Below are 14353 nucleotides of genomic sequence, written 5' to 3' on the forward strand. Positions count from 1 at the left end.
TATGTGGTCCTACAAAGTTATGAGGACCTTACACTCCTCCATCTTTTTATTCTGCCATCCTTATGTCATGGGTTCCACATCAAAGTTACATGATGGTTGCCAAAAGGGAAAAACAAGGTATAAAAGGCTCTCTGCCGAGCTGAGCCAGCCCACCACTTGTTTTACATACAGTGAAATATACAAATCTTACATGCACAATTCAAAGGATGTACCATATAACCAACATCCCAATTAAGAGAAAATATTCTCATAACAGTAGTAAATTACTTTGTGTCATCTTCCACTCAGGAAGATGAGTGGTGCTCATCTTCCACTCAAGATTACTATGGTCCTCACAGGGAGCCACTGTTCTGGTCTATTTTTTCATAGTTTACTTTTGCCTGCTTTTGAAATTCATATAAATGGATTCATCCAGGGTGTTTTTATCTGTGTCTGGATTCTTTCACTCAACATAATTATTTTGAGATTTATCCATGTGATAGATAGCATGCATCATTTGTTCTTTTTTTTTTTTATTTTTACTAAGCAATATTCCACTGTATGAATATACCAAAATTCTCATGCACTCTCCTGTTGGTATGCATCTGTGCTGCTTCCAGGTTTGAGCTTTATGGATAAAGCTCTATAACTATTTTTATACAAGTCTCTTTGTGACGACCTTATAAATTTCTGTCCACTGAAAGGCCTGGGAACAGCAATGTTCCAATAGTAATGACCACACTTAGTGCCCAGTTCTTGATTTCTAAATACCGCCCTCCACTAAAAGAGCACCAGAGCTTCTTGTAGAAATTGCTAATTCATAAAGTGGGGAATGGGAAGTACAAAATGAGTCTAGAAACAAGGCCTGTTTCCTTGTTTACTGACTTTATAATTTTTATAATAACAATTTTAAATTTTAGTTTATAATCCATAAAAACCCATGAGGAAAGAAGAGGGAAGGAGGAAGCAGGAAAGATACAGTGAGAAAACTGGCAGTCACCACTTTCATCAAGTGATAAAAGTGAACATTATAAAAAATAAGTCAGATAGGTAGAATAATGTACCCCTACATAAAACTCCGCAACCTAATTTCCAGGCCTGTGATTATATTCTTCTAGATAGAAAACAGAACTTTGCAGATTAAGGTTAAGGACATTGAGGTGGGAAGAATATTCCAGATTATGCTGGTGAATCCAATGTATTAAAATGATCCTTAAAAGCGGAAAAGGAGGGCAGGAGATGGAGTCAGAGAAGAGGACATGATGAAAGCAGAGTTCAGTGTGATGTGATTATTATCTTTGAAGATGGAAGGGAGCCACAGGCTGAGGAATGCAGGCAGCCTCTAGAAGCTAAAAAAGGGAAACAGAGATTTTCCCCAGAGCCTCCAGGACAAATTCAGCCCTGCTGATACATCTGTTTTAGACCAGTGAACCCATTTCAGGTTTCTGATCTCTAGAAGTATAAAATAAATTTGTGTGGTTTAAATCCACCAAATTTGTGCAGTAATATGTTGATACAGCAACAAAGGAGATGAATGCAATGAGATAAATCAAAATTTTGTGTCACCTGATAGGATGCAATGAAAGGAACCTGGCATTACTTCTGCGATACTTCTGAGAAAGGCACAGAACCTAAATTTAATGGTGAGGACACATTAGACAAATACAAATGGTGAGACATTTTATAAAATAACTGGTCTGATTGCTGTGTTTAGGACTTCCAATACAATATTGAATAGAAGTGGCCAGAGTAAGCATTCTTATCCTGTTCTGGATTTTAGCAGGAAGGCTTTCAGCTCTTCACCATTTGAGTATTATCTGAGCTGTAGGTTTGTCATAAACAACTTTTATGATGTTGAGATATGTTCCCTCTATACTCACTTTTGCAAGGGGTTTTATCATGAATGAACGTTTAATCTTATCAAATGCTTTTTCTGCATCTGTTGAGATGATCATGTCCTATTGTACAGCACAGGTAACTACATTCAATATCCTGTGACAAACCATAGTGGAAAAGAATATAAAAAAAGAATATATACATATAACTGACTCACTTTGCTCTACAGCAAAAATCAACACAACACTGTAAGTCAACTATACTTTAATAAAATTTAAAAATATTTTTTTAAAAACTGGCCTGTAAACTTCATAAGTGCCAAGGTCAAGAAAATGAAGGAAAGACCAAAGAACTCTTCCATACTGATGGAGAGTAAAGAACAAAGACAATAAGTGCAACACATGGTTTGAACTGAATTCTTTTTTCTATAAGGGATATATTAAGACATTAGGTGAAGTTTGAGGATTAGATGGTAGCAATCTATTTATCATGATTGTGCTAAGTCGCTTCAGTCATGTCTGACTCCGTGCGACCATATGGACTGCAGCCTGCCAGGCTCCTCCATCCACGGGATTCTCCAGGCAATAACACTGGAGTGGGTTGCCATTTCCTTCTCCAGGGTAGCACAGCACATTTATTATGATTATGCAGGGGAAAATGTCACTATAGGATACACACACAAAAGTATTCATGGGTGACAGTGCATTATGATAGCAGTTTACTCTCAAATGGCTTAGGAAAAAAAATTAATTATACTGCACATGCAACTTTCATGTAAGTTTGAGAATGACTATTTCAAATAGAAACTAAAACAAAACTATGGAGAAATATCTTTACCAATAGATTAAATGTTCAGAATCCTATGAATAAAGAAACTTTTTTTTTAAAGGAGGAGGATATTTTTTAATTGAAGTACAGTTGATTTACAATGTTTCAGGTATACCAAAAGTGATCAGCTATATATGTGTATATATACACACATAAGGACTTCTCTGTAGTTCATACAGTGAAAAATCTGCCTGCAATGCAGGAGACCCGGGTTTGATCCCTGTGTCGGGAAGATCCTCTGGAGAAGGGAATGGCAACCTACTCCAGTATTCTTTCCTGGAAAATCCCACGGACAGAGGAGCCTGGTGGGCTACAGTCTGTGGGGTCACAGAGTTGGACACAACTGAGTAACTAAACCACCATCCTACACACATGTATATATGTATATATATATATATATATATATATATATATATACACACACACACTCTTTTTTAGACTCCTTTTCACTATAGGTTATTACAAGATACTGACCATAGTTGCCTGGGCTCTACAGTAGGTCCTTGTTGTTTATAAAGAAACTTTCTAGAATGAATTAACTTGCTCAAGGACAGGTAACTGGTCAATGACTGAAGATAAGATGAAATAACAGATACAAACTTTTGGCCTAGATTTAAAAAGATTTTTCCCTGCTGGAGACAATTCTGTTATGTTATTTTGGGTCATTTTAAATTGTCCAGTTCTTCATATCAAAAATTTCAGATATTTCTGTCTTCAAAGTTCAGTTTAAATGCAGTTTCTGATTCTGTTCTCTTTGTGTTGCTCAAAGCAGGCATATGGAGATGTCTTTGGGTTAAGGTCATCCTACCAGTTCTCCAGTGATGCTAAGGGTTGGGGTGGGGATAGGGAAGTAAGAGATAAGAAGTAAGGAGAGGTATGCTTTTTCTTCAATTTAATTCTATCTCTGCTTTTTCAGAGCATTCTTTTCACCTTCCATTTCTTCCCAAATGAAAACCCCAAATGAGGGCTGTGTACCAAAATGTTTTGGGAATGTAGAATATTGTGAGAGAGAGAACCATTATCTTTCCTTCTCTCCAATCTAAAAAAGTATAATGACATAGTCCATATATCATTCTATAACTTTTCCACATGTTGTAAAAAGTCATTTGCATCACAACATTTTCATGTGAATATTTAAAGTGCCAGTGTTTCCATGAGACCGTGGTTCTCATTTAATATCCTTCCATTTTTGTCAACAGTTCATCTAAGTACTGGCAGCTCAAACAAGCAGCATATGCTCTTCATTCATTCTTATCTCAAATAATTATTTGAGCAAACAATTATTAGTCACTAATTTGCCATTTGTCAGAGATATTTTTATTCATGTATGTAACTGCCAAATCCCTAGTCTGGGGCTTATACTGACATACTATAACATCTTATCTTATAAGTACCTTTTTGATTCATGAAGCTAAATCGCCACCTCTTCCCCTCCCTCTTCCACAGTCTCCCACATCAGCTGAGTACTTTACTAGCTCCTTTTACTGCATTCTATGGCATCTATGTCCAATTGTCAAAGCTTTCTGCACCCTCATATTCTTCCAGCAGTATTTGTTCTTTCACACAGTGAACATCTGGCTTTTCCCTGATGATATCTTTAACCTTAAAATCTGTTATAGTGGGATAATTATTCTTTTTTCTCCAATTTATAGGGAAAAAAAGTTAATCCTTTTCTTAATACCCAGTCCCTTTTAGTTGTCTTCATCCAATTCCCCTTCTCTGCTTTTCATGCCTCATGCCACCATCTCCATATACTTGTGCAGCCTGACTTTCTAGGTTACACTGGCCTATGATTGACAAGGGGATGTCAAAAGGGCACAGGAGCCAACCTAAATCTGGAAAAATTTGAGCAATAAAATAAAAATTAGTGTCAGGTTCTAAACCAAAGCATATTAAGCACCCAGTTCATACTGATGTAAATAAATCACTGAGTAAATTAATAAATGGAGAAGAAGAAATAAATCTCCCATGTAGAGCAATTCCAAATAATTTGTGTAGATATTTCATCCTTAAGAAACGGGAGAATGACTCCCCAATGCTTAAGTGTGGGCTGAGCCCAGTGACTTCCTTCCGAAGAGCACATGGCTGGGGGCAGGGGCATTGGCAGGAGGGTGGCTTTACAATGGAGGAACCTGACAAAACTGCCTCAGCCAGGTGATCAAGACTCACGTTAACAGTGGGAAGTCATGAAGAAAGCATGTGCCTTTGATATGTTGACACTGGCACTCTGCCTCTGGGGTCTTCCTTCCAAAACCTCATAAACCAAATCTAACTATGAGAAAAATAGTCAAATTCCAATAGGGGTACATCCTACAGACTATCTGGTCAGTGATCCTCAAAACTGTCAAGGTCACCAAAAACAAGGAAAGTCTAGAAACTATCACAACCAAGGGGAGACATTACAACTACATGTAATATGGTATTCTGGGATCCTGGAACAGAAAAAGGACATTAGTAAACACTAAAGAAATCTAAATAAAGCATGGATTTTAATTAATAACACTATATCAGTATTTGTTCCTTACTTGTAACAAATATACCATAATGTAAGATCTTAATAGCAAGGGAATACTAAATATATGGTGTATGAGGATTCTGTACCATCTTGTCCATTCTTCTATAAATCCAAAACTCTTCTAAAAAGACAGTTTTCTGGCTACATTTAAGGCTAATCACCAAATCTGTGCCCTTCCTTTCTGTCCACAAATTAAAATTCCAAATTTCTTAATTTAGTATTCAAGAATCTAGAAGTTTACAAAGTACTGTCCTCTGATTATTTGCAATTCTTCCTACCAAGAAGTGAAGTGTTATCTATATATGTGGGCTTGGACGGTGACTTGCTAATATGAAACAACTAGAGGCTTAGAAAGTGTTTGAGCATTGAGGTTTGCTTTCTTTGCTGCTCTTGGAATATTGCTGCCATACAGACTATCTGAAGCCAGATACCTGAAGTGACAACATGGAGAAGAACTAAGCCATACCAGCCATCAACCTATCAACTAGACATGTAGATGAGGCCACCCAATCCCAGTTGATCTTCCAGCTGACTTCACCTGCATGAGTAAGCCCAGGTGAAACTGGCCAACTGCTGCCAGCCCCAACTACCAACCCATTCATAGTGAACTAATGATTGTTTTTGTTAGACACTATAAAATTGGGTGTTTTGTTACACAGCAAATTAGCCAAAGCTCACTGATACACTCTTTCATTACCTCACCTCTCTGAAGTCAGTCCAACTTTCTTTTCCAGAATTATTCTATGTTCTACTCAAATTGCTGGGGGTTTATTCCTTGTAAATTCTTTATACTTTTCTGAATATTACCTCATAAAATCTGACCCCCCCCCTACCTAAAGTAAAGTAGATACTCTCATATCTCTGTCTAAGGAAATGTCACTCATTTTACATTTCTACAGAAAGTTTGATATAGAAATACTAAGAGGGGAGGAAATCTGGTTCATCAGAGTTCTTCTTAGAGTCTAAGAAATATCCTGATGTGAAAGGTAAGAGCTTGAAGACATTGTACAGATTAGTATATATCAGCTACAGAAACAGGAACTCAAAATACACATAGATTAAAAACAGAGGTTTACCTCTCTCTCATGTAACAGGGCATAATCACTCAAGGACAGGTGTGGGGAAAATCAGATGTGGGGAATTAAATCCTGCCAGTCTATCTTGTTGGTCCACCCTTCCTATAGCCTTTATCTGTGTAGTTAAAAATGATTCATTACCACCACACCCACATTCCAGCCAGAAGTAAAAGAAAGCAAAAAGGAGGGCAGGCTCATTCCTTTAGGGAAAATATCCAGATATTGTACACATCAGTTCTACATATAATACTTGGCCAGAGTGACAGTCATACAATTAAACCTGGATGCACAGGTTAGGAAATTATTACCAGGAATTATTATCTTGGCACTCAAATATTTTACTATTACTGAACAAGGGAAGAACAAATATGGGGACCAGTAGTAGATTTCATCACAAATAAGATCAAGAATATTAGCCTTCCAAATGTTGTATCTAATGTCTGAGGCAAAAAGAACTGCCTCTGTTCTGAGGTAAGAGAGAGTAGAAGAGAAAAAGCCAGGCAAATGTTGGAGGGCTATGAATCCTCTCTTAAAACCTCTAAATTCTTGGAATGACAAGCCCTGTGACAACTGGTAAAGAGACTAGATTCTTCAAGGTAAAATAAATTCAAGAATTAGAGGAAGAATGAACCATGATAGCATAAAACTGAGAACCTGCAGAAGACTATGGAAAGCTTTGAATGTAACTGGATTTTGGAATTGGGCATTTGAGGCAATCTAATACTGACTTCCTGATATAGGAAACAAGACCCTAGCTGACATGTGAGGATTGCCAAAGCTCCTTTTATTATTTCTGAAATATAGAAACCGTATTTGGAGATGTGCAACGTGGGTTAAAATACATGCCAGCATTTTTTCTTTTTCTTAGTAGAGTATAATTGCCTTACAATATTTATTAGTTTCAGTGTATTAAAGTGATTTAATATTTTTATACCTTGTGAAATGGTCACCACTATAAGTCTACTTACAAGCTGTCACCATGCAAAACTATTACACTATTATTGACCATATTTCCTGTGTTGTACATTATGTCCCCACGATTTACTTATAACTGGAATTCTGTACTTCTTATTCCCCTTTTACTTATTTCACCCATCCTCCCACCTCCTCCACTCTGGCAACTGCTAGTTTACTCTCTGTATCGATAAGTCTGTTTCTATTTTGTTATGTTTGCTTGTTTTTTAGATTTTGTACATGAAAGGTCATAAGGTATTTGTCTTTTGATGTCTGACTTATTTCACTTAGCATAATACCCTCTAAGGTCCATTCATGTTGTTACAGATGGCAAGATTTCATTCTTTTATGGTTAAGTAATATTTCACATATATAAAGCATATGTTTATATACATACATATATACATGCATTTTATATATATACATCTTCTTTATCCATATACCCATCAGTGGACACTTAGCTTGCTTCCATATCTTGGCACTGGGTGCTTGTGCTGTGCTGTGCTTAGTTGCTCAGTCATGTCCGACTCTGCAACCCCATGGAATGCAGCCCGCCAGGCTCCTCTGTCCATGTGAATTATCCAGGCATGCAGTGGTCTGCCATGCCCTCCTCCAGGGGATCTTCCCAACCCAGGAATCAAACCCAGGTCTCCCACTTTGCAGGCAGATTGTTTACCGACTGAGCCACCAGGAAAGCCCAAGAATACTGGAGCAGACTATTCCTTCTCCAGGGGATCTTTCTGACCCAGGAAGTGGACTGGGGTCTCTTGCATTGCAGGCAGATTCTTTACCAGCTGAGCTACCAGGGAGGCCCCATTGGGTGCATATATCTTTTCAAATTAGTGTTTCATTTTCATTGGATAAATACCTAGAGTAGAATTACTGGATTATCGTAGAAATAGTAGTTCTATTGATTTTTTAATTTTTTGAGGAATTTTCATATTGTTTTTCTATATGGCTGTACCAATTTACATTCATTCCAATAGTGCACAAGACTTCCTTTTTTCTCCACATTCTCGCCAACATTTATTTTTTCTTGTCTTTTTTGATAACAGCCGTTCTGATATCTCAATGTGGTTCTGATGCCTTTCCCTGATGATTAGCAATGTTGACCAATTTTTCATCTGCCTGTGGCCATCTACACATCTTCTTAGAAAAGTGTCTATTCAGGTCCTCTGTCCATTTTTAAATCAGATTGTTTGGGTTTTTTGATATTGCATTATATGCATTATTTATATATTTTGGATATTAACCCCTCATTACACATATCATTTGCAAATATCTTCTCCCATTTGGCAGGTTGCCACTTCATTTTGTTGATTGCTATCTTCACTGAGCAGAAGCTTTGTTGCTGGACAAAGTCCTGTTTGTTTATCTTTCTTTTGTTGCCCTCACCTGATGAGACAGATCCAAAAAAATATTGCTAAGACCAACGTTAAAGAGCATCCTGCCTATTTTTTTCTTCTAGGAGTCTTATGGTTTCAGACCTTACATTTAAGTCTTTAATCCATTTTGAGTTTATTTTTTTATACAGTGTAAGAAAATGCTCTAGTTTCATTCCTTTGCAAGTAGCTCTTTAACTTTAGCAACACCATTTATTAAAGACACTGTCTTCTCCCCATTGTATATTCTTGCCTCCTTTGAGGCAAGATTAATTGACCATGTAAGTGTGGATTTATTTCTGGACTCTCTATTTTGTCATTGACCTATGTGTCTGTTTTAGGCCAGTACCATATTATTTTGATTATTATAGCTTTGTGGTATAGTTTGAAATAAAGGAAGAAGTAAAACTGTCACTATTTTCAGATGAAATGATACTATATATAGAAAACACTAAAGATCCCATAATAAACTACTAGAACTATAAATGAATTCAGTACAGTTGCAGGATACAAAATACACAAAAATCTGTTACATTTCTATACACTAACAACCATGCTATCACATATATATACTGCTATATATAAAATAAATAATCAAAAAGAACCTACTGTATAGCATAAGGAACTCTGCTTAATATTCTATAATAAACTATATGGGAAAACAATCTGAAAAAGAATAGATATATGTATATGTATAAATGACTCACTTTGCTATACACTGGAAACTAATACAACATTGTAAGTCAACCATACTCCAATATACAAAAAAAATTAAATTTAAAAAACTGACAAAGCAAAAAAAAAAAAAAAAAAAACTGACAAAGCCTGGACAGATTAACCCTAAGTCCTACAGTAAAATCTATTAGTCAACAATCTCTCCCTCCACTTCCTCTCCATAACTTCTAAACATAGGTTTTCAGTGCCTCACTCTCGTGAGACAGACAACCAAGAAAGGCCAGGGGTTGTTTTTTTTTTAATTTATTTATTTTTTAATTGAAGGATAATTACTTTACAGAATTTTGTTGTTTTCTGTCAAATATCAATATGAATCTGCCATGTGAAAGTGAAGTCACTCAGTCGTGTCCAACTCTTCTCGACCCCATGGACTGCGGCCTACCGGGCTCCTTCGTCCATGGGATTTTCCAGGCAAGAGTACTGGAGTGGTTGCCATTGCCTTCTCCAAGAGTAGGTTGCCCCAGTGTCTAAAAGGAAATCGACAGATTGGCCTCCCACAGTTATTAACACCCAGGGTTCCTCAGGTGTAATTAGGACAGGAGCTTGTGTGGGGACTTCCAGGCACCTTCAGTCCTGATTGTCTTGAGAGTCCAACCCCTGAAACCTACACTTCTGGGGGCAGTCTCTCTTCCACTGTGGTCCCTTGCAGACAGGACACAGATCAGGGGGCATCTTGGATGCCTGAGGGCAATCCTGCTTGAGGTGCCCCTCCTTTCCACAGTAACAGCAAGCCCATCCCTTTTCACCTGGGTCCCTCTGGGCATTTTTCTCAGACTGTTTAAGAAGGGTACACCTATGTCCCCTCCCTCATGACCCTCCCTCCCACCTCCCTCCCCATCCCACCCCTCTAGGCTGATACAGAGTTCCTGTCTGAGTTCCCTGAGACTTACAGCAAATTCCCGTTGGCTATCTATTTTACACATGGTAATGTGCTCAATGTCGCTCATTATTAGAGAAATGCAAATCAAAACTACAATGAGATATCATCACCTCACTCCAGTCAGAATGGCCATCATCAAAAGGTCCACAAACAATAAATGCTGGAGAGGGTGTGGAGAAAAGGGAACCCTCTTGCACTGTTGGTGGGAATGTAAACTGATACAGCCGCTATGGAAGATGGTATGGAGATAAAACCACCATATGACCCAGCAATCCCACTCCTAGGCATATACCCTGAGGAAAGCAAAATTGAAAAGGCCAGGTATTTTAAGAACATCTCCATGATGGAAGACAAAAAAAGAAACAAGAAGAAAGAAGGAACTTTAAAAATACTATCTGATAGAGAAATTAAGAAAACCCATTTGCAATTGCATCAAAAAGAATAAATTTAATCTAGGAGGTGAAAGACTTACACTCTGAAAACTACAAGGCAATTGATAAAATTAAAGATGACACAAATGGGAAAATACACTGTGCTCATAGATTCGAACAGTTAATAGTTAAAATTTCCATACTACACAGTGCAATCTACAGAGTTAATGTAATTCCTACCAAAATACTCATGGCATTTTTCACAGAGCTAGAACAAATAAACCTAAAATTTGTATGGATGCACAAAAAACCCTGAATAACCAATGCAATATTGAGAAAGAACAACAAAGCTGCAAGTATCACAGCTCCTTCTAAAGTCTGCAACTTTAAAAATAAATAAATTAATTAATTAATTAATAAACTGTAACTTTTAAGAAAACAAGGGTGCTAGGAGCAGGATAAAGCATGGTTGAAAAAATACGGTTTCTTTAAAAAAAAATCAGTGTAGACTTCCTAATTGTGCTACTTATAGCAACTATAAAGTTAGCAATTTGAGAGAGCTTTTAATTAGGCATAACATAGTGTTAGTTTTAGCTACTGGAAATAGACATGAAGTATGAATCACTTTCTTAACAGAAATGTAGGCTAAATGTATCCATCACAGATTTTAAGAATTTCACCTAAATTTCTTCTTAGCCACATTTTGCCTACAGACACTGCGAATCAGTAAACAGGATGAACTAGCCAATTTCTGTCTTTCCAAATGAGTCCAAATGAACCATAGTTTATAATGTCAGTGGAAATGACACAGCAGATGGACAACTGCACTTATGACAGATTGTAACATGCCTGATTACAAAATAATTCATTGCTGAATAGGCCTCATCACCAGCAGAAGTTCTCATGGAGAAAGTTTCTTTAGAACCAAGTAAACATAAAGCAAGAGTCGTCAGGAAGCATTAAGTGAGCCTCCATGTGTCATTTTCCAGATGTTAACCAGGTACAATATAAGAAGGCTCTCTCAGAAAAAAAATTCCTGGAACAAGTTACTCTTGTCCTTCTGATGTAAGCTGTGGGAGAACAGCTGTTCAAATGTCTGGCCAACCAGGAAACGCAAAACATGACTCTGCCCTCTATGAGCTACTGGTGGGATTTTAGATTCAGGTAACCTCTTTGTTATTGATTAATGACATGTAGAATCCAGGTAAGTTCTATGAATATTTCATATTATTAGTAATATAACAAATATGGGAATATCTATTGCATCAACATTCCTTTTCTGCACCACCATGGCTTGCAAGTGCTTGCATCGGCAATATTTTAAAATATGTTGAAAGTAACATATAACATTTTTTTAGTTTCTAACCTATAGAATTTTAAAAATCCTAATCTTTTTAATCCTTAATCTTCTATGAAAGGACTCAATATCTCTGAATTGTGCTCTAAAAACACTTCCGTGCCCTCATGCCACTTATCATGCCATCTTATCTTCCTGTCACTGGAAAGGAGTCAGGTGGATACTCTACTTCCAGCCTTTTAAAACCCAGAGGCATCTCTGTAGTCTTTGGAATGCACTCTGTTGAGTTGCCTGTCTCCTGAAAATCCTGGTAATTCCCAGGTATATTTTTCCTTCAGTCTCTATTTCCTATGGTACAACTGTGAAAATTGGAATTCCAGTCCTGGGTATCCATTCCACATCCCCCAAATTTCAAAATATATCACAAATAAATAGATAAAAAGATAATTAACTATAACACATACACATACTTTGTGCAAACTTTTATTAATAGGTAAAAGCAAATACCACTTACTATCAACATATAAATCAATGCTAATTATCCCTCAGTATAATCATTTCTTTGCACTATTAGTGGATTGTTGTTCCTCCCTGCACTTTCTTACACCTGTTAATCCTTCCCTTACCACAAAAGCAGCTTTGATAGTTTTCCATGCTCTGATTCAGAGGAAGAATATGCATACAGGTGAGAACAAAGAAGTCAATTAAATTTTTGAATGGATTTTTATAAATTTACATAAGACAATACTGAAATCCAGAACTTTTCGATCTTTAAGAGCCAAGAATATGAAGGGGAAAAAAAGGATTTTGAGGCTTCAAACAACAATAATCATTTTATTATTACTCATAGCTTCTATCAATCAGAATTCTAGGAAAGGTTGGGATATGCAGCTCCATCCTGCAGGTGTTGCATTCCTTTGCAGTCAGATAATGGTGGGAAGGTGCCCACAAATTCCTTCAAAAGGTAGAGCCCAATCCTTATCCCCTTAAGTGTGGGTTTACCTTAGTGTCTCACTTCCAATAAATGGAACAAAATAGAAGTGACAATGTGTAACCTCTGAAATTTGGTCATTAAAAGCATTGCAGCTTCCTTACTCTTGGGTCACTTGCTCTTCAGGAAGCCAGTTGGCCTGTGCTTGAGGACACTTAAGCAGCCCTATGGAAAGGTCCATATGGTAGGAATTGAAGCCTCCAGCCAACAGTCAGGAATGAAGTCTCTTGCTTGGAACTAGATCTTTTAGTCTCAGTCAAGCCTTCAGAGGACTGAAGCCCCACTCAACATCTTGATAGCAAGCTCATGAGAATCCCTAAGAAAATCACCCATCTAAGCCACTCTTGAATTCTTGACCCATAGAAATTGGGAGATAATAAATGCTTGCTGTTTTAAGCCACTACATTTTGGGGGTAATTAACTTGTTACACAGCAATAGATAACTAGTTAGGAGGGGAGGCTGGAGCAGCTGGGGGCTCTCTAATCATCCTTCATTTTTTTATGTTCTCAGTATTTCTCTATGTGGTTTATCTGGGCTAGATTGGGCTTCATCACTGTATGGCAACTGGACTGCATATATGATGGAGGAATATGTGTTGGCCGATAGGCCTTTTATAATCTATCTTTAGAAGACGCACAGCACCACTTTCTGCATACTTTATCGGTTAAAGTTGGTCACACAACAGTGGGAGGACAATTAGAAACTAAGGAAAAAGCATAAAATGTCTGATAAAATAAAAGCTATGTCATAACACACACAAAAAAGTAGCCACAAAACCTGTCCAGTGTCAAAGGGAGGAGTCACGCACCTCCATCTCTTAATGAAAGGAGTGGCAAGTTGTACTGTATGAAGAACATTTTGGATCGGAAATACTATTACAGCCATCTTCAGAAAATGCAATTTTCCACATTGTAAGCCTTCCACATTTTAAGCCAAGTACCACATCCAAAAAAAAAAAAAAAAGGCATTTGAATAACAGATTAGCAGAGTTATAAATTTAGGAGTCATCAGTGTATAGAGAGCAACTGTAGCCACTGGGAATGGATAATATCACCCAGAGAGAGAACAGTGTGAGGAAGAAATGTAGGCCTTAGAGGTCACCATGAAGAACTCTGAAATTTAACAGCCAGGCCAGCTAAGAAGCAAATTGAGAGGCAGCAGGAATTTCAGAGTATTTTATGTCAGAGTAAGTAAAAAAGGAGCACTCAAAGAACAATGCAGTCACTTCAGGAGCAAAGGCTGCCGAAAATTAAGCTAAATGATAGAATGTTTTCACGGGATTTAGCAATCTGGAGGCACAAGCTAGACTAAAATGGTTGAAAACATAAAAGAAGGAATAAGCGTAGTCCCAGGAGGGAGATGAGATCATAAAGTACAAAAGAATGGATTAGCCTTGAATAAGAGAAGGAACATCTGTAGGATTGGAGGAAAGGAGTTTAGGATGAGCTCGGATGAGCACATAAGCAGGGGCAGGGTAGGGGCAGCAGGCTATCAAGGAAGTTAATGCA

General features: G+C 37.4%; 1 long non-coding RNA gene across 4 annotated transcripts in view; it reads right to left on the bottom strand.

The window, feature by feature from the left end:
- The window catches only part of LOC139035962 (uncharacterized), a 65816-nt gene that overhangs the window by 40134 nt on the left and 11329 nt on the right, over positions 1 to 14353 (bottom strand). The gene's annotated exons all lie outside the window — the stretch shown is intronic.

The sequence above is a fragment of the Odocoileus virginianus genome, chromosome 1 (genome assembly GCF_023699985.2).
Source record: "Odocoileus virginianus isolate 20LAN1187 ecotype Illinois chromosome 1, Ovbor_1.2, whole genome shotgun sequence".
Taxonomy (NCBI): Eukaryota; Metazoa; Chordata; class Mammalia; order Artiodactyla; family Cervidae; genus Odocoileus; species Odocoileus virginianus.